The 22,950-nt window shown below is 41.6% G+C and overlaps 1 long non-coding RNA gene across 3 annotated transcripts; it reads left to right on the top strand.

Moving 5' to 3' along the window:
• The first annotated feature begins 1,008 nt into the window (after positions 1 to 1,008).
• LOC134428128 (uncharacterized) lies at positions 1,009 to 20,994 on the top strand. Of its 3 annotated transcripts, none has more exons than XR_010030328.1 (6): positions 1,009 to 1,546; positions 2,455 to 2,491; positions 4,479 to 4,546; positions 8,075 to 16,950; positions 19,992 to 20,334; positions 20,635 to 20,994. It is a non-coding gene; the product is annotated as an uncharacterized LOC134428128 (long non-coding RNA). The 3 variants fall into 3 exon arrangements; XR_010030329.1 differs by lacking the exon at positions 4,479 to 4,546 and having other exon boundaries at positions 1,011 to 1,546; positions 8,075 to 12,035; positions 16,718 to 16,950; XR_010030327.1 differs by lacking the exon at positions 4,479 to 4,546.
• The last annotated feature ends 1,956 nt before the right edge of the window (positions 20,995 to 22,950 follow it).

Below are 22,950 nucleotides of genomic sequence, written 5' to 3'. Positions count from 1 at the left end.
TTGTTCCAAAAAAAAGAGAAAAATGTGCCCTGATATGACCGGCATTTTATGAGTTTTCTCCAAAATGAAATCCTCATTAGCTGATCTAATTTCTATAAATATTTTATCTTAATGGAATCATATGTTTCAAAAGGAACATGGTTCATCCCCATGTCTTCTGAGTTTCTCTGCACTAGTTTAAAGATACTTATTCCAAGCTTCTATGAGAACTTTGTTGGATTTTGCTGTAACATTTTCACGGATCACGTAATGCCAGCCTCAGGTGAGTACGATGGGAGATGCCTTACTGACCACAATTGCCACTCCAGCCCCCTCATGTGTTATTTGCATAACAGGGGGGATAGGAGCTGCTTTGATTTCCAACAGGTATCCAAACTTTGCTTGGAGTAGGAAGGTTTAATTTGTGTGAATTCTTGGAGCCATGCACAGCTCTGGCCATGCCGCTGTCGCCAGCGGGGGCTCAGTGAATCACAGGGGCCCCCACAGCGAGCTGAGCATGAATTTCCCCCTGAGCCGCCTCTTTGAAGTGATGCTCCAGCTCAGCCCTCACAGGCCATGGGCAGGCTGACATTTTGTGCAGCTCCTCTTTGGCAACCAGGCTTGAAATAACAGCAAAGGAAGATCTTTGACCCTGGCTGATATCGCATATAACTAGATGCACTCCTGAAAATGCAGAGTTTTCACTGGCACAATATTGGAGAGGAGGAGGCAAGACAGAAAGAAATTTTTAATATGAAAAGGACAGGTATTTGTTTAAAATACTGCATGGGAAAGAACATTGTTTGTTTGGCTCAATTCTAGTCCTGAATCTGTTTGCTGTGACATTTACTGTTAAATCACTACCAGATTATCTTCACTATTCAAGGAAAAGCTAAAATCTACTTGTTTTATCTCAGGGTAATTAGTTTGAGGGCTGTGAGGTTGAACTCATTATGCTCAGCTTGTAAAGCTAGTGTCCTTTTCCAAATTTTCTCTTCTTTATGTTGAAGCTGTTACTGTTTGTAGCCAAAAATTACTTGTTCTCCACCCCCATTTCAGCACTGTTATATCCACGCTCTTCAACCCCAACTAGCTGAAACAACTCTAATCACCTATTTTTACTGTTTGAGTTAGGCAGTGTTCACAGGACTCATTTTGCCAGAAGAGCTGAAATGCCTGCAGAAGGGAAAAAGGGAAAGGGATACAAACTCAGAGCTGCAAAATAGCAGCTGAACATGATATTATCATCAGCTGGCAGAGGTGGCTGCACACTGAGCATCTGTCTATAGCCTAAAATGACTGTTTTGTTCGGGGATTTGTTTGTTTGTTGGTTGGAGTTTTGGTTTGTTACACTGCAGGATCACTCCTAACTGCTAATACAATTAAGAAAGAAACTTCAGAAAAAGATCACTAAGTCCTGTGGTTTTTAATTCCCCATTGGGTTTCAGGAAGAAGTAGTTTGTGGCAAACAAGGAAGACAAACCTGAATCCTTTGCTGCATCCTTCCTCCTGTTTAAGAAGATTTGTGATTCTACATCTAAATCCAAGAACTTTCCACGTGGCCCTGGTAAGTTACATAAGCTAAACTTTTCACAATTTGATGTCTAAAACTAATCCTTTAATCCATATTTAGGATCCTGTAATTAACTCGTCTTAAATGTTATCTGCAGGTGCTCAGTCATACTGAAAAATTGATAAAGTGTATGCTTATTCTTACTTAAGGCACCCAAATTTGAATTTTTCGACCATAATGACTGCTCCTAGGTGTTAATGAAGATTTTCATACATTGAAGGGTTCTTCTGATTAAGAAATTTTAAATCACACTTCTCTGTAACTACTGAAAATTATGCTTCAAGCACCAAAAGAAGTCCAAAGTGGCAAGAAGCAAATTCTAGCAATCTTTTCCCTATTCCATGAGAGGCATTTTTAGTCAATGTTCTTTTTGCAGTATTTGGGGGAACAGACTCCCATGAACTACTCCCATGAATTCTGTATAAGGCTGGGTGACTCATATGTTTAAGAGAGACACTTGCTGAAGGTCATGGTACAGGAGATGGGGGAAATAAGAGCTGTCTGTACAGAGATTCTGGCTGAACTTTTGGGAAAACAAGTTTGTCCTAATAGATAAGGTGAATTAATTTAACTCTTTGTTCTCTGCCTCGTGGATTACAGCTACAGAGGATTTTTTTCTGAGAAACTTAAGCTTTTCAACAAGCTTCCATTAGTTTAGAAGTAGCAATGGATTCCCACCTGTCCAAATGGTCCAAGCACTCTTACCTCCTTTCCCATCTGTCATCATCTCCCTCTTCCTAAGGTTACTGGATTGTTTTCCTTTAATGGAGAAGTAACTGTGGGATTTCAACATTGCCTAGTAAGTGGGAGACAGAGGGGAAAAAAGGATAAAATAAGTAAAGATGTGATGTTTTCTTTTATCAGACTCTTCTTAAGGTTCCTTCCCTCCATTTCTATTTCAGAGGCACCAGCCTGACAATCCCTGTCAGATGATTTAGGGTGAGTAATGAGGGTTTTGGTTACTACTTTTCTATGGACTGATGCACAGGATTTGTTGAGGGGGTGGATTTTGGGGTAGGAAGAGCCAGGTGAGGTCTCAGAGGCTGCACTCCTAAGCACTGGCCATTATCTCTTTCCCCAGGGCTGAGCCATAGGACCAGGAGCTGAAGGACTGGTGTGTCACAGGCTTTTGTTTCTGGAACAGAATTTCCCCAAGTGGCTGATAACAGGCTCAGTCTATTCTGTGAAGGATGTCTTTAGAGCTTGCCCTGATACATTTATTATAAACAAAAGCTACAGAACGTTAAATTTTGTCTCTAACAAAATGCTGTTCTGGCTATTCAGATAAAAACAGGTTTGGCTTGGGGTTTTTTAGATGCAGAGCTGCCTTTGCTGTAGGAATTCTCACGTATTAAGGAAAGATCAATACCACAGCTAATGGCCTAAGGTATCAGAAAACCTCACTGGAGGAAATGAGAATGTTGTCTGGAAACCAGATGATGATAATCCTCAGGATAAATGGATTTAGAGATTTCCGAAGCTGTTTTAGTAAACAGAGGACAGACTTAGGCAGTTATTTCAACAAGTTCCTTTACAAAAGAGAAAGAGATTGCCATTTTCCTGTTTGGTTTTAGTCTTGACATTGATGAGTTGCAGCGAATACTTATTAACCTCTTAGATGCAGAACCGACCTTTTAATAAAGCAACCTCTTCTTTACAGAGAAGTCTTAACACCAGTTATTTTGTCTTGCAAACATTGTCCTTGCACATGCTGTTTACAAAACTGGCAGAGAGCCATTGGTTTCCCTGGAGTCGAGCAAAGGCAGGTGGAAAACTCATGAAGGACTTAAGGCAGAGCTCAGATGTTGGAACCCAAGAAATTCCACAGGGGATGCCCTGGAGGGCTCAAGCCCCTACCCTGAGGGGCTCTGAGACCTTGACACAAAGCCCAAGACACCTCTGACTTTGATTTTGGCCCATGGAGCAAATTACCACCTATATATGAAAAATTACAAGTCAAAAGAATTTAAGTAGAATAATAGTTAGTTTGTTCCAGAGTGAAAAATAGATTTTTGAGGTTTTTAGAATAGAGGCTTGGAGTCCAAAGATGAAGAAATTTTGGCATTCCCCGTCCTTTTTCCTTCTTCTTCCTAGCCTACATGTTCTAAGTGATGCTGGCACTTTTAGATTGGTTTAAGGTAGAAACTCACTGTCTAACATAGATGATAGGTATTGGGAAGTTATGGTAAATAATGTACATGTAGTTTTTAGTATAAAAAGATAACACTGCCCCGAGGGCGGCCAGTATGCCTCAACCCCACCTACCAGACCTGTGGCGGGTCAGAGAAAGAATGTTATAGATAAGAAATATTAAACAACCTTGAGAACGAGAACAGAAAAATCCTGACTCCTTCTTTGGCTGCCAGGCTGAGAAAAAGAAGCTTGTACGTATCTCAGAGTCACTCTGACCAACAGAGATTCTGAGACTCAGACAAGTACCAGGGAGCACAGGTGCCTTGACTCTGCTCTGGGTTCATGGCTGTGAACCAGCAAGAACCAGAGCAGAGCAGTGTTCAGAGTAGTTCAGTGTTCACTAAGTGCATCCAAACCAAAGCCCAGGTGCCCAGGGTCAGAGGTCCATCCAGACCACCCCACTCCATTCATCCTCTCTCTCACCACCCCTGCAAACACCTCTTCCCCAAGACAGTGATTCATAGCCTGGGTCATCTTTTCCCCTGTGAAAGCTATTTAATTATTTAGTTCACATTTTTTATATTTTTAACATTTACTGCTTCTTCTATGAGGATAAAAAACCCCAAATGCAGCATCTGAGATCTGCGAGCTTGTGGTTCTTCTGCAGCTGCTTAGCAATGTGCTCTGCACTGCTCACTGTTCTTTCCTGTATTTTCTTTCCTGTTACAGAGGGCTGAGCTTGAGTGTTTCATTTTCTCACTCTTTGAATAGAAGCATTTAATCTGCTTTTCAGGTTTTCAATGGATTTTGGTGCATCAGCTGAACTCCCCAGGCTGTGTGCAGAACCAGATCATCAAAAAGGTGAAACACAGAGGTTTAAATCACTCAAAGTGCCAAAGCAGTTACCTTGCAGTCAGAGCAGGGTCAGCTACACCCACTGACTCTGCCCAGGGAAGCTGTGGCTGCCCCACCCCTTGAAGTGTTCAAGGCCAGGTTGGATGGGGTTGAAACAGCCTGGTCTAGGGGAAGGTGTCCCTGCCCATGTCAGAGGGGTTGGAGCAATCTTTAAGGTTCCTTCCAATCCAAACCATGATGCTGTGACCATTCCATGTGCTATATTTGGTCCAGCACTGCCATTTTCCACATGTACCACATCCTTCTGCTCACATGGTTATTGGGGCAGTAATAACCCATCCCTCTGTCCCATGGGGCCTCATTTTCATCAGCCACTTTGTCTGAAAAAAGTAATGTGATACTGTAAACTGAGAGCAGTTACACCTTGCCCTACCTCATTTCTCATCTATTTTCTCTGCTTGAGAATTGTAGAAGGGGCTATGTGCATGGAAACTCATCTGCTTTTTTCCAGGTGTCTCTGTTGGTCTAATAAATGATATTACTTCTCTACAGTAACTTTTCCTTTCACACATGCTTAAAACTTGGTAGTTGTAAGAGTACTATCACTAAAATATGTTATTATGGCTATTGTATTTCTGACTGAGCTGTAAAATCAAGGATCTTACAGTCATTAAAAATCCCCCAACACTCCTCACGAAAATAGACATGTTAGTTCAAGTTCCCTGGCCCAGCAAGAACAATCTTTACATGATGTTTCAGCTGAATTGTGGCTCCCTTTACTTTCAGTTGTAACTGAGGGTTGTTAAACAGCTGCCATGATTCCCTGTGCTCCCCCAAGAGACCAAGCTGCAAATGAATTATAGATGTAACACAAGCAGCCTTTCACAGGCGTCACCCAAAGCCTCTGACGTGGCTCAGAATCATATGGTTATTGTCCTGTCAGACCACTGAAACAAAAATCCCTGGGCTATGTGAGAGGACCCCAGTGCATTGATTGCTACAAAGGAGAGAGAGGATCTTTGACTCGAGATAAAAAGATATCAGACATCTGTGATTAACGATCAGCAAAACTTGAGTGTTGTAGAGAGAGCTTTTAATTGATTCTGGTAATGTTCCTCTCTGTCTGCATATTTATGCACCAGATGCACATATGCAAAGTGTTTTGATGTGCAGATCCTACGTGTGTGACCATAGATAAAGTCTGTGAGAGGAATATGTGGCAGGGCTACAAGAGTCCCCACACACCAGGGATTTGGCTGCTGGCTCAAGGGACCATCATGGATATCTCAGGTTGTGTCATCCTGGATCCCCTCACTGATCCTTATCCCCACCCACATCCAGGCACATCCCAGCCTGGATGTGGCCAGGGAGGGGAGAGGGGAGGGGATTCTGAGTTTTCACATGTAAGAAAGAAGACAGCAAGAGAGGGGAGGAAGGAGAAGAGAGAGACAGCAAAAGAAGGCGGGAAGAGGAGGAGTAGGAAAGGAGAGGGGAAAAAAGGAGAAAAATAGAGGAAGAACTACAGAATACAAAGCAAATACCTCCTTACAACTACAATTAAATGTAGACTCCTCCAAAAGAAGAAACAAGGAGATGACAGTGAGGACTGAAGCTTGGACTCTGTCCAGATGCTCAATTGACTTTGTCATCCTTGTCCTATTTTGACCTTTCCATTTTCCAAGGGTAATTAAACACTCCAGCTTCAGATTGGATCTTGCTTCAACTAGTGATTCACCTCCACTGACAAGGTAAAGAGCTACACAGGAAAGGTCCAACCTGGCTGCCCAAACAGCCATGTCCATATTGGTCTTATTTTATGTGAATATAATGCCACCAAGTAATTAGCAATAAAAATACTGTGCAAGAGCAGTGTGTGACATTAGGTTTGAGTAATTTGGTCTTTAACCCATCTAGCAGCTACTGCAGGATGCACTAAGTGACTGAAAACCATATATCTCATTACAATAAATATTTTATAGATGACATCTCAGCCCAAATCACCTTCCATGACATTGTTTTTAAATCCACTGGCAGGTGATAGGGTGATTTCAGTGCCTGGTCATTGGAAAAGAAGTCTTCTGTTGCCACTTTAAAATGAACCCATATTCATAACAACCAAGTGCTTTAATTTGGTCCGTGTCAAACATCAACAGTGCAATAAACTGGTGACCCTGCTTCAATTTCTGTCACTCAGAGGACAAAGGATCACTTCTTCCCCACCCTGGGTGCCTATTTACCATTTCTCACCCTTGTGCTGACGCCTACTTGCGAAAAAGCTCTCACAGTGGACATCCTGCTATATTTGTTTTGTGGAGAGGCAGAAGAATTTGCTATTTAAGGCTGTAAATCTGGCATTTTCACAAGTGCTGAGAATCACACCTTTGCATTTCCTGCTGGATCCCTGCTACATAAGGTGAGCAAAGGTAACCACACTGCTGATATTTGCAGTAGTCCTTCATCTCACTCCTGTTGGGACTGCTCCCATGCACATAAGTATTCCTCATCTCTGACGTCTGAAGGCAGCTCCTTATCCATTCTTATGTGGCTGTGAGTGACAAAGCATCAGAGAAGGCTTCCCAACTGTGAAATTTATTAGACAGGAGAGCAAAGTCCTCTGGGGAAGTGTTGGAACAAAACTCCCTCAGAGGAGGTCTTGGAGGGGATAAAACATTATGAAGGGAGGTGTAGTGCTTTGGTCCTGCAGTAACAAGAGTTGAGCAGGTTCTTAAAACTCCTTTTCATTCCCAAAAATAGGGCAGAACATGGGAAAGGCCTTTCCCACTCATCAGGTGGGCTCCTTTGGCATTGTGCTATATGACATTTTTCATTAATTAAGTGTATGCTCTATCTTTAAATCACTCAGGATTCTCTCCACACCCTCCAAGAAGGGGATATCTGAGTGATTAAAGCATCTGGGTCATTCATTCAAGTGCCTCCCCAGACATGAGTAGAAGGCCATGCTTCATCCTCCTGTAAAAGGGTGATGACTATTCAGACAGGAGTCTCAAAGGCAACCTGAAGAGATGCTAACCAAAACCTGTGAAAATTTAACACATCTCCTGGGCTCCTAGAAAAAAGTGAGGCTGTTTTCTTCAAAATTAATAGATCTATTTGTACAAATATAGCTCAGTCAAAGCCAACCCATGATGTGTAGACTATTCCAGGGTCTCACTCTCTTCATGGCTAAAACCTTGTTTCGACTTATCAAGTTAAATTTATTCATTCTCAGTATTCTTTTGTTCTTTGGAGAAAATTTTTCTTCAGACTGCTCTTGCTCTTCACTGGTGTGTATCCTAGTGCCCATTTATAGATCGTAGTTGTGTTCCCTCATCCTTAATTGTGTTAAAATTAACAAGCCAAGCTGTCTTGGTGTAAGACAGGCACTTCTATTTCCCAGATCACTGTTAGTGAGAAAGCAATGAACAAGAAACGATTGTTTATTGGCTTTTTAAAAATAAGAATTAGTGACATTAGAGGAATTAAAAAGGATCAGTTTCCACACATCTTGTGTTTCTCTCACATCTTGTGTTGCAGAAATCCCTGCTGCTGCAGACATGCTGAAAGCCAGCTGAAAGCACAGGGAGAAGAAGAGAAGAAGGTATGGGTGGAAATCCAGCAGAGGGAACAGTTATTGGAAGAAAGCAAAAGCAGAGATAATGCCTCTTGCTCTTGCTCAGGAAGTTTTAAATTGAAATTTGCTGAAGACTGACAGTGTTTTGGGGAACTATTACTCATGCTTATACTATCTTACACTCTTTGTTAAAATTTTACTCCTGCTCACCATCAGAAACACTCCATTGCACTGCAAATGCCTTTAGTCTGATTCTTTATGGCTTTTCTTACCATAACTAATAGTTTCTTACTGAATCTCTCCCAGTCTGAGTGCGTTACTCTTGCAGGAGTTTAACTAGCATGGCAGTCAGTATTCCAGGTGAGTTTTCAGGGGGTCTAGCACTATTAAATTCTTTGCTCTTCCCCAGTGAAAATATCTTCCCTGACACAACACAGGCTTATGTTTGACTCATGATTTCCCTGATCACCTGCCATGTCCATGTCCTCTTTCTCCCATCAAGTCACATCCCCAGCTATTTCAGAATGGCCAAAACCAGGTGAGTTTGCATTTTGAACAGTTGAACTTCATCCCACTGCTGCTTCTCCAGCACTTGTGATCACTTTGATTTCCTTGTGTGATATTTCCACCTGCTTTGAACACCTGCCACCCTTGTATGATCAGATGTTTGTTAATTTGTAAAACTCTCTGGCAGCACCCTCATGGGGTACTGGGGGATGGAGTGTCACCATCCCTCACACCCCCTGCCACCCTCAGACTCAACATAGCCAACAGTCAAAGCTCTGTTTTGTTGCAAAATTAAAATTAGTCAAAAACTAAAGCCTGTGATGGCAACATCCAGGTTTCCTTGAAGAATATAGTAGAAGTAATTGCTCTGATCTGGGAAGTCCCAGCCTATAAAAATAAAGCTGGTATTTGTAACCTAGAGTTCCTAAGTCAGATGGAAATTCTATTTCTGTCTGTTTGTTCCTCTGTATTTTTTGTTTGAAACTTTACGCTTTGCTAATTTAGTCTTAGCAAAGGTCAATTGTTGGAACCTCAGATTTTCGTAGGCTACAAAACTCATTTCACACCTGATTTTACTACTTCCTAAACAAGCTGAAGCAGGATTTTTCATAACAGTACATATAAAGATGCCTTATAAAAACCAAAGCAACTCTGGCTTCTTTTATAGCATTTGTATTATTTTTAAAGCACCCTCTACTTACCTTTCCAGTTAATTTCTAATCTATTTTTTAATCTATAACCCTAATAAACTTCTAACTTTACCCATATTTTCCCTTTGTGTCCTTCAAAACTATCATTATCCACATGCCTGAGTTACTTTTTTGTTCAAAAGAATTCATCAGAAAATGGCAAGTTAAGTCTAATCAGTCAGTCTTTGCTCCCTCAAAGGCCTCCAGCTGTTGTTAAGTAATATCCCTTGTCACACTTTAGATAGCCCAACAGGCCAGGGAAAAAAACCAAAAAATACTTGTTATAACTACAATGATAAACAAAATCTGCTCTGAAGCTCCTCTAATTGCCTTCAGAGTCCAACACAGCCCTTGGATTGACCTCCTTCTGGGGAAACATAACAGCCAGAGTAATTATTAAAGTATCAACCCAGACTTAAATCCAAACACAGATTTCCAGCTGAACATTAAATAACACTCGGTCTTTGAAAAATTGGGCGCTACAGTCTTCAATCAGCTTCTGTCCCTCACCAGCTTCCCAGCACCAGGGAAATAAAGGACAGGAATTTCCTGGACACATGATGTCAGCAGCTGGAGCACTGACCTGCGCTTGCAGAGGCTGCTGCCCTACCAGGCAGGGTACTGGCATTAAGGTTTTAAAACTGTTGTCACTCACAGGAGTTCAAAGACTTTTCTTTTATTCCCATGGAGGTTTCTTTTACAGTGGGCTTTGCCTGCCATTTAAATGTTTTCACTTTGGATTTATTGCTTATTTTATCCGGTCTGCAGACGAGGTTTGTTTTGGGTTTTTGGGGGTTTTTTTGCAATGTGAGTTGCTAAGCTTGTTAAAGCAGCCACAAGATGTTGTGCTGCATTTTATCCCAGAAAAATGTAAAATGTGTGATATTTCAGCTATGGTAGGGTTGGTAATAAGGATACCATAAATTTAAAAAGATGAGCATTAATTTTAGACTTCATGCGATCCTTTGAGGAAGCTCTACTAAACGGAAAGCACCATCTCCTGCTTCAATCAGACATATTAAATATTCCTTCTCTTTTGAAATCAATTTAATAATTAGATACGCTAAAGGATCAAACTGCAAGTTGCAGTGTCCCATAACCCTTTGCCATTACCAGCTGTTCCTTACAGACACTGGTCCTGGGATGAGCATTCAGGAGGGGCTGAGATCAGGGGAACACGCCTGATGGTTTCTTCCTTGCTTCCTACCACAGCTCACTCATTCTGCAGCCTCAGAAGAGGCTCTGAGACACCACTCTGTACTTTCTGTCTCTCAGACCAGCTCAATCACCTCACCCAAGTATGAGAAGCTTTCCTAAAGAGGAGCCTTATTCAAGGCAAAGATTACAAGCACCCCAAGTTAGTTCCCTTTTCCACTGATCACTGAGACTTTTGGAGCCAGGGGAGCATTGCCTCCATTTCCTAAGCTTTTGACTGACATCTCAGCCTGGAAATAACTGCATTCATCCAGGTGAAATTTGCTGCAAGCACAGATGTATGGGCACATGGACGTGTCTGCCCAGCAGCCAGGGATGGTGTGCAGCCTCAGCTTCTCTGTGCAATGCTTGTCTCTGCACAGACCTGGTCAAGGAAACAATCACCCCTTTCCTCAGTGACCAAGACCTCCGTAGAGGCTGTGAGAGAGAAAATTCTCTGCTCAATCCCATGCTTCTGCAAGGGAGCTGCCTTCAAATAAATAAACACATTGCTGCTGCTGAGCTCTATTCTGCAGACAGTTTTGGGCTGAAAATCTGTTTAGAGTTTCCCATACTGATTCTGGGTGTTATCTAGATGGAGGGGAGACACAGGGGGATCCCATGTTTACACACAGGAGGACAGTGTTGGCCTTTCTGATACAGTCTAACTGCTTGAGATTTTTAAAGCAATTGATACTATTCTTAAATGAACAAATAAATGGAAGGAATATAGTTCTGAGCTTTCTTATAGATGAGAGAGAGAAAAAAAAGTGTTCTTCAGAAATGTCACACTATATTCAATCACATTTAAGAACAGGAAACCAGCCTGGCCTCCTCACCTACACCTGAACATGTGTACACAGCTCCTGTTGAACAAGCTTTTAAACCTAGACAGAATAACAACCGTGAATTCAGGAGAACAACTATTTCTATTAATCACTGTAATAAAAAAACCTGCAAAATTGGCAACACAGCTTCACTCAAATGCCTCCTCAATGCTCACTGGCAACACCACCCCCAGTATTACTCAGACATCATAATTTTATCATTGCAGTGTCTCTTAAACTCTTCTTATTGCCTCATAGAGGAAACTAATGAATCAAAGTATGAATGTTCTTGAAACCTATCTTTTAAAAGAAATATTAGCTCAGAAGGTACTGGTGGCCTTCTTTGGCCTAGAAGTATACTCCTGTTTGGAAAAATATAAAAGCTGAATATCATAAATAAGCTTTTAATTTGTGTTTAATGGAGGCCATCGTTTTGGGCTGCTGTATTCAACTATTAAAGAGAAACTTACAGAGATTTTAAACAGGATCCATTCTGCTGTCACATGGTTAATAAAAATGAATAATTATTTGCTTATCAAATAAATGTTGTGGTGAATTGGCACATAACAAGGTGATTGGCAGTTCCATTCAAAGACGAATTTGGATTCTAATAAAAACTTTAATTTATGAACCACCAGTGATGGATGGCTAATCCAGAAATGCAGTCTTGGTCACTGCACATGAAGCAAGTAAATTCACATTTGAAGGTAAGTTCTGAAACCTGAATCCTGAGCACTTTCCTTGCAAATCCCCTTGCCTAACACATAAAACTAAAATGAAATGCATGAAGTCCAGCTTGTTGAAGGACTAAGCATATTCAATCAGTTCTAATTTGAGCTACCATTTACATCAATCAGTCTTCTGGAAGGAAACTAGTTTGGAGTCACCTTCCTCATCCTTGTTGTTCCTTAAAGGATTCTTTTAATTCAAGGGAAATTTCATGGATTTCAATAGTAATGCCACTAGAGCTGCTATTATCTCTCTGAGCAGTAATACAAGCAAATACAGCCACTGCAAAAATAGAAAAATAATTCCTACATCCATCTCATGCTTGTTAAATCTCATCGTGGCATGCTGTGATTAATCTCTTGCAGAGAGTTTTTTAATTCTCATTTAAGGATAAATATCTGCATTTCTTCATCGTAAATAAATAAGCTTTTGCACCACCTCACTTGTGACAGAAATTAAAAGTCAGCCATGAATTGATAACAGTTAGTTTTGTTCCTCTATGGATCAAACATTTCAGAAACCCTATCACAGAAGAGTTGACCATTCTTCTCACTCTGTATTTTTGTTTGATAGTTAAATTTATGTACATATTAGTTTTCAATGGCTTTTGATCACATTTTAAGGACTAGGTCTAAAGCTGTTTCTGTGCATACAGGTCTTGATATCTGGGATGTGTTTTTTAATAAATATCTTCCTGCAAGTAGCCTGCCATCCTCATCTATTACTGCTTTTGAGTAGAAAGCATGCAGTTTGCTTGAGTTCCTACATGCAGTCCCCTCAAATGAGTGTTTCAAGCAAAAAGGCAGAGGAGAGGAGTGCAGCTAGAGAGATGAACTCATTTTTGCTGTTGTGGTATCCAGAAAAGTGCACTGGGCTGATATAAGGACAATGGTTACTATTGTTGTCTGTGTCTTATTACTAATCATGCACTCTTTGTTTAAGAAAAGGAAAGTAAAATTTTCTTTCATCTTCCGCTCCTTCCTACTTAACTCCCACATGTCACTAATAAAGTACAATATTGCACAGTATTACTCCAGTGGTAAAACTCCTATTTCCCTTCTCCTAGCCCCATGTTTTGCTGCAGCTGTGCTGCTCTCCCTAATGAACCTGCCAGAATCTCTGGGATTCTCTCTGCTGTCTCTAATTCCTGATTGTTTGACCTCAGAGCTGAGTGATGAAGGTTCTATCCTGACACCAGCCTACAAGAGGCTCTTCCAAGGAGCTCTTTAAAGTAACTTGAGCCACTGCGCCATCAGCAGGATGGCTGTGGGCAATGAATGAATGCTACAAAATGCTGGCCCTGGTTTCCATTTCAGGGCCATGGGGGAAGCCTGGGGTGATGGATGGGGGACAGGAGCAGCTGAGCAGCCTGGGTGATTCTGCAGGGGCACCAAATGACAGAGAGGAGAATACTCCCTGAGAAATGAAGCACAGCCCACCCAGAGGGGTCTGCAGGAGGGAGGTCTCAGAGGCTCTGCTGCATCTCCCTCTCTGGTTCAGCAGTGGCACACAGGAACAAAGTCACTGTGGCAGTCCTAACTTGTCCCAACTAGTCCCAACCCTACTGAGAAGGAATTAGGAGCTGTTCTGGTGGCTGCATGGTGGCCCAGTACAGGAGGTCATTTGACAGGTGGTTTCTCTGCCATCTTCAAATTTGTGGCACTAAACATGGCACTGAGTTTTCTTGGGAATCTCAAAGAGGAAGAAAAATGAAACTTCTGCCTCCTATCAGTTTCCCTAACTCCCCCTTCCGTGAAAAAGCCCTTTCTGAGCTGTGGGTGCAGCATCCTTGGAGCCATCAGAAAGTTTTGCTAAATGAAGGACTTTAACAAAGGACTTTGTCAGGTAGTCCCACCAGGCAGAATATTTTCTGTAAGGGACATGGTGGTTGGGAATGCCACAAACACTGCACAGGAGCTGTGCACTTTGCCCAGGCAGGACCAGACAGGGGCTCTGCTCTGCTCTGAGCTTTTGCCAGCCCAGGTGAGAATTTGCTCCTGGGTGCTGGATGACTCTGCTGACGCCACCATCAATTCAGGAAGGGATTGCAGTTTTAGTGAGATTCCTGCTGGATGTTTGGTAAAGCACCATCCACAGCATTGCACAGCTTAGGGAAATCTTTTCTCTGGATCACAGTCTCACTTATATATTATTAATTTTTTTTTCCAGAGGATAAAACAAAAGTATCATCATTTGCTGTGAAAAAATATAGGTTAGAAATGTGTCTTGGGGTTTGTTTTTTATTTCATGCTATTTCTCTTCCCTTTTAACATCTAGGAGAAAGAGTAGTCATGTGAGTTCAGCTCCTCTGCTCTCCTGTAATCTACCCTTTGATGTAACTAACTGGCAAAACATATTTCTAATCAAATATAGTTTCTCATCCTTAATCAGCTCAGCTTTAAAATGCAGATCAATGAGATAAGAAAGAGCTGATTTAATTAGCCCAACCTCAGCAATGTTACAGCATATTCTCATTTACAGAAATAATGGGGAGCAAGAGGAAAGAGATTCATCATCATGAAAAGACTGGAGAAGGCAGAGGAAAGCAGGATATTTCCTATGTTAGCTAAGGGTGATTTTCATTCAGGCTAAAGAGCCAGCACATGTTTTATGAGCCATTTAAATAACACTTAGGTCTTGTGCTTCGTCCTTTAGCCTGAGGATGAATTTCCTTCACTAAGCAGCAATACCTTTGGAAGTCATCACTTCTGGGTTTAATTGATGAGCCAGAGACAGCTTCCACTACTTGGTGAATAAAGAAGAGGAAATATGGCAGGCAGGAGCATGGCAATAATGCACATTTATGGAGCAGCTTGGGAACACTCTCCCACCAGAGTGCCAGGCCAGGCACTCTCACTGGAGAGGCTTTAATGGGAACAGCACAGGCTGTGCTCCCTCACCCTGCTGCTGCCTCTTGAGTGGCCACAGGCAGGTCACCTCACCTCTGCATTTCTGGGGGTGTGTTTTGTTTTTCTTTGCTTCATTCCTCTGTCCCACTAGGATTTGGAATTTCCTGCAGAGTAAATCTCTTCCTTCCCCCACAGCACAGGTCTCCCCACAAGGCAGGACGGTGGCACACTTGGAGCTCTGTGGGATTGCTCTGCAGCTGCTCAAAAAGCAAAACCAGTGCAAGTTCTCAGCTTGCTCTTCCTGCTTGGTGATTTTAAAGCAGTAGAACACTACCTTACCTCCAGCAGCCCTGTCTAACCTGAGTCCAAATGCTCCTCCATCTCCCTGGAGCAGGGGACTCACTGAATCAGGTCAGCCCAGGTTTGGTCAATGCAAGCAGAGAAGTGCTGCCTCCTCCACAAAGAGCACCCAGAACATTTCCATGGCCACACCACTCCTGTAGAGGCCTCAATAAAAGGAAAATCAGACCTGTCAATGTCTAACAAGACTTTTCAGATAGCCTCCAGCTGTGGAATTGAGCTCATAACCTGAACCTTTGGTGAGGTACACCTTGACATTTGTGCTGTTACAAAGTCAGGCCAAATCCACACAAATGAGGATATGCCAGCTCCTAATTTGAGTTCTGGGAATGAAGTTTGTCTTCGTTTGTGCCCATCCATCATTTCAAATGGAGCTATCTTGTGACAGCCACATTTGGTAGTCTCTGCCTGGGAGATAATTGCTCATCACTGAGGGGAACTCACACAGCTGAGATAACCCTCAGGCACTTTCTCTGCAGGGATGGGAGCACCAGAGGCAAAGCAATTAACAGAGCAATTAAGCCACTAGCCAATCATATCTCTTTTATTTTCCCTCATCTCAGATTTGTGCCACTCTCCAGTGCCTCTAAAAACAAGCAAGGAAAGGCCCTGCTCTCCAGAGGGATAATTCCCTAATTCCCTCAGGTGGGCTGGGATTCAGCTCTAAACCCCATTCCTGACCCTTACTCATCATCATTCTGGGCTTGTGGGACATGGTTTGGCTCCTGCAGACAGAAACAGTGGCTATTTCCTTTCCTGAGAGCCAAGAGACAGCAGTGGTCACTTAGAGCTCTTCCCTATATCCTGCTCCTTCCCTCCCCCAGGCTTGTTCTCCAGGCAATAAATCAGTCTTTTCAGAAGTATTAGATCAGGTATCCAGACTCTGTGGTTTCATGAGAAAGTTTTGCAGAAAAGATATTGGGACAGTCTCACATGCACAAGAGTTGATAAACTGCATCCATAGGTGATGGCATTTACCTTTGGGGGAATGTAAAAACACAAGAACAGAGAGGAGAGAGACATGAGAAGGAGAAAATTCTGTCACAGTCAGGCCCTCCCAGGTCCTCAAGAGTGTTCCTCCCCCATCTCCCTGTCCCAACCTTTCCTTGGACTGCAGCCCTTTGGGAACAGCTGCTCCTGCTGGGGCTCTCCACAGCCACAAATCCTGCAGGAAACTGGGCTGCGGAGCTCCAAGTGATGCAAAGGGCCAGAGCTCCCTGGCTCCATGGAGTTTGGCAGTGTCGTAGTACCCTAGGTTACAATATTAAGATATACTCTATTCCCATCCTGAAGAGCTGCTGAAACCAGGAGGGGCATTGTTTCTTCCTTATCTCCTGTTAATGAGCCCATCAATGCCTTGACTCAGAGATAACTCCCTCCAGGAGCCATTTCTGTTTAATGGACCCACCTCATGACTCATGGAATAATATCAGCCAATATGCTCTGCCTAGGAGGAAGGAGCTAAGCATCCCCACCTGGATATAATCTGGGGTTTGGGGCAGCACAAGCAGTCTTTCTACTGGCTTCTCAGAGGAATGGCTTCTTTTCCACTATATCCGCAGAGGAAGACTACACCCTTTCTACAGGATCCCTGCTCCAACAGAACCAAATCTGCCACTCTGGGAGGACTGGAGACACCAATCCAACTGGAGTGCTACCAACACGCTGACCAACAGGGTGTCAGGTTGTATTCTGACTTTGCTGGTGGTTTTTCTTTTGTATTATTGCACATATTTTGGTTTTCTTTTCCCTTTTCCTAATAAATTGTATTTCTGACTTGGGGTCTCACTGGTTTTGCTTTCAAACCAAACCAGAACACACGGGCATTACAGCAGTGCCCCCCACCTCATCCAGCGGCTTGGTTCTAAATGATTAGAGCCTGAAGGACATGGGGCTAGGCTGCAAACCCTAGCAGGAGACTGCATTTGTTCCTCCAGAGAGCCACTTGAACTGCTGGAACTTAGGAGCAAGTCACCAAACAGCAACCAAAGAAAGATCACCTTCTCTTTTCAATGCCTTGAAATGAAGCTCTCCATCAGTGACTCCTCATCACCGAGAAATTTTCAGAGTAACACTCACCCCATCCCTGGCACCTGAAACCTGCACATCCCTTCATTTAGAGGATGCACAATGCTTTTGTTAATTAGAGCCTTAGTTTAATATGAGCTGTCAAAGTTCACTTAACTTCAATTAATTGTTTCTCCTGAGCTTAATTTCTTTAGTTAAGTATTGATTAATCATTGCTTAATTATGCTGAAGTCTCACTGGGTGATATTTCAGTTGCATACTGCAGCAATGCGCTGATTTCTAAAAATACTCAGAGAATCATCAGAAATTTTATATATTGCTATTATTGGGATGTCTTTTAATATTTATCTTTTCCTCCCTTATGTTCCAAAATGTATATTTAACATTTTGTGTTTAATTCCACTAGTTTACAACTCATTTTTCTCTATGTTGGTAGGTCATACAACAGAGTCTTGCTCTGCCTGGTGAGGGGAGAAAAGTTTTGCCTCTGGCATCCAGAGTCTTATGCCAGGAAAAGTAGGTTAGGGAACACAAGTAAATGATCTTTATTGTGGCACAATATAAACAACAAAAACATTGATGGCGTGGTTTTTTTCTTTGAACATTTACTTTAAGTGACATGCAATGACTTTGGCTCAAATATTATCTGTATTTCCTAAAATCCACAATGCTGGAGCTCTTATGAATGTGGCCTTCAGACCACGGCGCTTCCAATTTGAAATCTCAGTCTGTTCTGAAGTATCAGGAAGAGAAAACTACCTCCACCTCTCTGTAGTATTTCAACAGCTCTGTAATGTCAGGTTGGATAGCAAGTATCTTAATTTTCACAGATAAGTATAATAACTATTACATTTTTTCCAAGGTCTCTCTTGAATTTCAATATTTACCCAAATTAGAAGTTAAGTTTGATCTGTAGTGAGAAATTAAACAATTACCTTTTCCCCCACAATAATTTCCCTGGAGTCCATTTAGGCATCTCATTTTACCTACACACAGAAGCATTTTTTATTATTTTTCTAGACGAGAAAGAGTCATTCCCCAGGGAACACTTCTTGGCTTGATTCGGTTTTATCACAGTCAAGTTTTAACTTTCTCCCTGTGGTACACAATCACTTTTTCAGAGATCTCTCAACCTACTACTACTAAAATTTAATTTTGAACGTGTTCTGTGCTGTAGGAGTACTCAGCATTATTTACTACTGTCATTCCAGAATCTCAAACGAGCACTGGTAGGAATATGCTGTAAAGAGAGTCATCAAAATGACATCCTTTTCTACTACCTTTCACCTGCTCAGTGGTGTAAACATCTGGCACCTTGGGAATGCACATCTTTGCTGTGTGAAAGGCAAAATAAACTGGTGAATGGACTGATTGTTACATAGATCATGGAAAACACTTCTGTTCCCTTATGCTGAATGACACAATAGACTGAATTTTCCAGAGAGGGATGGATGAATTAGTCCAGGATAAAAAAGAAAGTACTGACTAAACCCTTGCTCAGAATTTCAACAAGTGCTAATCAAAACATTCCCAGAGTACAATTAATCTGTCCTTTGTTATTCACTTCTTATCACAACTCTGTGTTTCTGGATTCTGATCAAAAGCAGAAACCCCATTTCTATAGCACTGCTTGGTTGTAACAAATTTGTACCAATACATAATCAAGAAACTGAAAAGCAAGTCTGTTGTCATGACTCTCTTTGCATCTTCATCTAAACTCTGTCTCCTAGTCCAGGTCATTACTGATGCAGGTGCTGAACAAACACACTCCTGCCCTGACAGGCTCCCTGGAAAAGAAGAAACAAAGAATTGGAAAAAGGAAGTTTTACCTTCCCTGGTTTCTGTAAAGGAAACTGCAGCACTGAGACACAACAAGCTGAATTTCTCAGTGTGATTTGGATCCATATTCATTAAAATGATAAGTCATTGATCTTAATTACAATCCCCAGGATCCTGCCACATGCAAGTCAAGCTGTTTGTGGAAGTTTAGCAAAATCAACTTGATGCACATCCTCAACTTTCTTATGCTAATGCCTAAAGACAAAAACATTCCCATTTTGTCAGCTTTCTCAGTGTCAGCCACAATTTTACAGCTCAGCATTATTTATTTATATTGTAACCTACCTAAACAGACAGAGTCATCAACCACAGTTGTATCAGGGGCTTTGCTACCAGGAAACAAAACTTCTAAATCCAGGTGTGAAGATGAGGCCACAGAGATGAACAGGCAGTTAAGTGGGAAGTAAGATTTTATCAGGGCAATCAGCCTGGTCAGAGGGGACCAGAGCTCTTTCAGTCCCCTTCTGCAGACTGAACCCTGCCTGACTAATGTTAGGAGAGATGGCTAAATCTATGTGCCTATGAATGTTTCAAACATTCCTGTACTCTCTAACAAAGGAATACACACAAGGCTTGCATGAGCTTTTTCATCTGTCACATCCAAATTGCAAAATCAAGCACGGCACCATGCAACTCTATACTCAGTGATCTGCTGGAGTTTGCAAGGTTTCTCTCACACTACATTAATAATGTGACATGTCCCCATTAAAATAATAAATAAACAAATTTAAATGAAGGGAGCCATGGCTTATTTCTTTCAGCATACCTTCAAGTGCACAGAATCCCTGGTTCCCCTGGCTGGGCTGTCACAACCTCCTTTCTGTTAAGGTCTCTTAACCACTTTTTTCATCCTTCCAGCTCGTCTGAGAAAAGAACAGGAGGACAAAACATTCTTACAACTGCCTGTGAACCTATACACTGAGAGTGTCTTGTGGGAAGTCTGCTGTGGATTTCTGGTCTCTGGGACATGTGGTCTGTGAGGCTGACTGCATTTAGGATACAACACCTTGTAGAGGAAGGGCTGTGATTTGGTGTAAAAATCGTTCAGGCATAAGAGGAGAGAAAGAAGTTGTAAAGTTAAAGCAAGATCCTCAAGAGGCATCAGAACTGCCAGTGTCTATGAGTTCAGTGTGTACCCTCTTTTCTCAGAACATTTGCTTTGGGCAAAACTATAATAATAATAATTCATCAACTGAAGTAGGTAAGTGTTCCTGTTAACATATCTATCCTAAAATACTTCTGTTATTAATAAACAACCAAGTAAAAGCTGCAGGTCACCATAACTTTATCAGACTTCTCACCCTAATAATCTGTTTCCATTTTGAGTTACACTGTGCAATTGACTGCACAGTGCTTTCTTGCTTTTCAAAAATTTCAGTTTGCTTCCTTGTTTTTCAAAAAACCACAAATGCTTCATTTGGATTTGCTGATTTTTGATAACTAAATTGGCTTTTGTACTGTAATAATTTCCCTTTCTATTTCTCCATCTTTCACTTTACAGGGGCTGTAGTTTGGTTTTGAATCCTGCTCTCCTGGTACCAGCAGCATTTTCACAAGGGCTGAAGCTCTTGTGGCTGTTCTCATCCAACTTGGTCGAGCAGACTAAAAGGAAAAGAAATGCAGCTAAATTCTGAGGGATCAGGTTCTACCCACTTCTAACATATTATGCAACTTTTCATCCTTTGAGTTGTCTTATTGATTTCAGTGGAAGAATTTGTTATTGCAGAATGTGAATAAGATGCCAGAATTTCACCCTAAATATTTCACTTTACAAAGGAAGCCATGATGCAGAAGAAAACACACCCTGAGCTGCAGCAGGACACAAAATTTGCAGTTACAATAAAAGCTGGGAAGCCTTTTTCTTCTTTGTGATGGTGACCTCCTATTGAAAGTGCTTAATAAACAGAACCAATTCTGTGTGAATAAAATGAAAGATGTTCATAAACAAACTGAGAGGCTTCTAATCCCTACAGCACCACAAATAATTCAAAGAAGTCTTGAAGTGCCACGATAATGGCACAAGATGGTTATCTCTGTATTATTGGTTTTGTCTACATCAAAGAAGGCTCTGTAGGAAAAAATAATGTTGCATAAAAAAACCCAAACACATTTCTTTTTTAAAAAGCAGACAATTAAAATTATCCAGAAGTTAAAGAAAATATGAACTAAAAATATTTTTTCTTTGAAAGTCTGTATTACCCTTAAAACAATTTTGTGGTGGATATTGCAGGCTCTGGATTAACATAAATGTCTGATTGAAAATCTTTGTAAGGATGTTAAGATTAAGTACACAGCTCTTAAGTTCTACAAATACAAAACTGATTTCAAAGGAATCAAGTGATGAGTATGGATGTCCATGAAACAAATATAATGTATTCATAAAGGCCTTTTCCACCAGTCAAGACATAAAGTGACAACAACTGGACTTGTCACCTGCTTTTAAAATTACTTAAATTAAAGATTATGGGCAACATTGAAAAAGGAAAGAAATAATTATGAGCCAGCTGTACCTGTGGTGTGATAACATTGCCTTCAGGATGGACAAGGCACCGGTTGGTAACCTTCTATGTTGGTAATTTTGGATGTACATGAAGTAAAGAGAATGTGGTGCTGAATGAATGACCAAAAACTGTACAGGGCAAATTCCACGTAGTACAATGTCAGCAAAGCCTGGGGACTTGTGAGGAGGGAAGGGAAAGAGAACCCCTTAATCTACATGACATTATAAAACAAATCACAAAGCTTGGCATGCCCTCCACCAGTGGAAGCACAACACACCAGGCAGGAGAGTGTGACCATGGTCACAGGGGTTTGCAGGTGAAGAGAGAGGCGAGAATGTTGATTCCATGATCAGAAGGTTTGATTTATTATTTTATGATATATATATAACATTATGACTATACTAAAATGAAATAGAAGGAAAGGGTTTCTTCAGAAGCTGGCTAAGCTAAGAATAGAAAAGAATGATAACAAAGATCTGTGTCTCGGCAGAGAGCGAGAGCAGCTCTGCCATGAGTGGTCAGTAAATCCAAACATCCACAGGAGACCAATCACAGATCCACCTGTTGCATTCCACAGTAGCAGATAACCATTGTTTATATTTTGTTGCTGAAACTTCTCAGCTTCAGCAGGAAAAATCCTAATGAAAGGATATTAATGAAAAGATGTCTGTGACAGGAGAGCTGTCCCAGGTGCTCTTATCTCTCTCAGAATATTCAAAACCTTTCACAGATGTAGAAATTCAAGTTCCTGGAGAGTCAGGGTCTCCTGATGCTTTGCACAGTCCCAGGAGCACTCCATGTGGAGGTGCAGTGGGACTGCCTTTCATTTCTCCAACAAGCAAACCACTGCACAATGGAGTGGGCAAAATCCTGAGTGTTTTGTGCCTGCCTTGTTGTCAGGCACAGAGCTGTGTGTTTGCCTCTGTCCCTTTTGCACGTGGGGTCACACTGCAGCAGAAACCTCAGCAACAATGTGTGGCAGCCTTTACTCCACCAGAGAGACACTGAGCTATGGCATCCACTTATTTCCTGTCATACCTCTAAATCAAGGCTAAATGAGGTGAAAAGCAGATAGATTTTCAGCCCTTGTAAACTCACAGGGCAAGCTGAATGGATAAACTAAGATGTTTCACCATCATATATTACCCTGGTGTGTTAGAGTTGGCTATGTAACAGGTTCATGGCCATCTCAAAATGAGTGGAAAGGTGAATGCTTCCATTGTGATTACTTGGCTAAAAAAATATGTGTCAGTAATCCCTCTTCTGCCCTTCACCATTTAATGGTGGTGGTTTAAGGTTAACAATGGGAAAATGCT

The sequence above is a fragment of the Melospiza melodia genome, chromosome 1 (assembly GCF_035770615.1).
Source record: "Melospiza melodia melodia isolate bMelMel2 chromosome 1, bMelMel2.pri, whole genome shotgun sequence".
Taxonomy (NCBI): Eukaryota; Metazoa; Chordata; class Aves; order Passeriformes; family Passerellidae; genus Melospiza; species Melospiza melodia.
This window is presented reverse-complemented; position numbering and strand designations above follow the sequence as displayed.